At 55.4% G+C, this 2,007-nt stretch overlaps 2 protein-coding genes across 5 annotated transcripts in view; one reads left to right on the forward strand and one right to left on the reverse strand.

The window, feature by feature from the left end:
- PDCD11 (programmed cell death 11) overlaps positions 1-771 on the reverse strand; it is a 37,320-nt gene extending 36,549 nt beyond the window's left edge. For all 4 annotated transcript variants that reach the window (XM_006756457.2, XM_006756459.2, XM_006756458.2 and 1 more), the window contains exon 1: positions 648-771. The gene's annotated coding sequence lies outside the window, so the exon portion shown is untranslated. The remainder of the gene's footprint in view (positions 1-647) is intronic.
- Positions 772-884: 113 nt separating this feature from the next.
- USMG5 (up-regulated during skeletal muscle growth 5 homolog (mouse)) overlaps positions 885-2,007 on the forward strand; it is a 9,484-nt gene continuing 8,361 nt past the window's right edge. Inside the window, exon 1 of the mRNA XM_006756454.2 lies at positions 885-991. The gene's annotated coding sequence lies outside the window, so the exon portion shown is untranslated. The remainder of the gene's footprint in view (positions 992-2,007) is intronic.

The raw sequence follows: 2,007 nt of genomic DNA on the forward strand, positions 1-2,007 counted from the left end.
GAATCGTAATGTAAATATCTGATATGCAGGATGTATTTTCATTGTTCGCGACCCACAGGTTGAGAACCGCTGGATTAGGCTTTTCATGGAAGATCTTGAATTAGACAGGAGTAGTTAGAATAACTGCTAAAGTTAGAATAAACAGAACAGTTTGAATCAAGAAAAAAAAATCCATTGCAGACTACAGATTAAATAGGAAAACAAAACTGAGGGAGAGTAGGATTCAACTGGGACACCGTGAGAACCAGAACGAGGTGTGAGAACGGAAGTGGGAGGGACCGGTTCTGAGCTACATGGGAATAAGAACCTAGAAAGGCTGGAGACAGTAGTAGACCGAGAGGGAGCCGAGGATCGGGAAGGGACGTTATGTTTCGTAGAAATAGGAAAGTGCAGTCTAGTTTGCTGAGAACTGGACCCGTAATCTCATGTCGGTCCAGGGGAAACTAGAGCTTCAAAGAGATACGCCATCGGGTGGCATAGAAGGGGCTTATGATGTTACAGGGGCCCCTCGAGCTTCTGAGCCCGGCTCGGGTGGTAGAATCACTCATCCGGCACTGCGGGGCGCTGGCAGGCACCCGGGGGCCTTGCCCGGGGACAGCCCTGGGAGCCACAAGCTTTCCTCCCTGTAAGCCTTTGCCCTCACTCACCAGCCTCGCGCCGCCAGCCAGCCTCAACTTCCGAGGCCGCGCCACTGTAGTCCCACGTGCGGATGAGCCCCAGCACAGCACAAGCACTGGCAGCTCTTCCGGAAGTGTGGGCGGGCTCAACGCCCTACTTCCGTTACTACGCGGGGGCCGGGCACAGTGAAGGGGGAGGAGGTTTAGGGACAGGAAGCGGAAGACCGGGACTTTGAGCCATAGCCAATCGAGGCCTAAGGCTGAGTCGCTGAGGTCGGCGGAACGGGTGTGGGGGAGGCGCTTCTTCCGGCGGGCCGAGGGGTAGCTCTGTACGTTGAAGGACACAGCCTGCGGAATTCGTGCATTTTAGTGAGGTAGGTGTGGAGAGGAGCCTGGGCTGGGTCCTCGCGCTTCGGCTTGGCGGCGGCCTGGGGTCCGACCATTCCTAGTCCGGGAGCGCTGCGAGGTCTTCGCTTTGAGGGCCGAGGGCGGTGGGGGAATGGAAGAGGAGTTTGAGATCACGAGGCTTGGCGATGCGAGGGGTCCGACGTGGGCTGGGCAGCCTCGGGGAGAGGCCAACAGACGCTGCCAAGAACTCCCGAAGGCCCTGAGATTGCATGATTCCGTTGAGAAAAATGAGGCCCGCAGCGAACCGAGTCCCCAAGGTCACACGGTGACGTAATATTGGAGGAGAACTTGAGAGCTTCTGACCCCAGCTCTGGCCGAGTTCATTTCTTTTCCTGTGGGCCTACTTGTGTCCACTGAGCTGTGCTGCGGCGGCGGGCCTGCCAGACCTCCGTCAGCTGCGCCGCGGCCTGTGTCAGGGCGAGCGGGCGGGGCCCGGCCCTCGCAGTTCTCCAGGGTTAGACTTGGGCTCCCGGATGTTCCATCAGCTGGAAGGCCTTTCCGAGGCGGTAGCCAGACAGCTCTGCAAACGCCTTGAAGTGCGGGCGGCTGGTTCTGGTACTTGAGCGGCCCTCGCTCATCTTTGCTTTGCTTTGCTTCGTGATGTCACCATTGCAGGTAGGTGTCGGGTCAGAGAGGAAAACAGGAGGATGGAAAAACAGAGTAGCGAGGGCAAGTGAGTCACCTTGGCCCTTTTCTGAAATGCTAATTGTGCAGGTGAAGCGGGAGAGGGGCACGGCAGGACTAATTATACCTGATAGCTCTGTTCCCCAGTTAATTACAACCAAAAATGAAGACCCTGTTGCTTAGACCTTCCCCACCAACTGCCATTTAACCAGTAGTACCTTTATTCTTAGGTGACTTTCTCCTTCATTAATATGTCTTTCTAAACCTAAGTATTACTCGGAAGGAAAGCAAGTTTCAGTTCGATTATTCCACAAAGGTTTCTGACCTTTGCCCAAAAGTAACCAGCAGCTTGCGGAAA

This window comes from Myotis davidii, unplaced genomic scaffold (genome assembly GCF_000327345.1).
Source record: "Myotis davidii unplaced genomic scaffold, ASM32734v1 scaffold332, whole genome shotgun sequence".
NCBI classification, from domain to species: Eukaryota; Metazoa; Chordata; class Mammalia; order Chiroptera; family Vespertilionidae; genus Myotis; species Myotis davidii.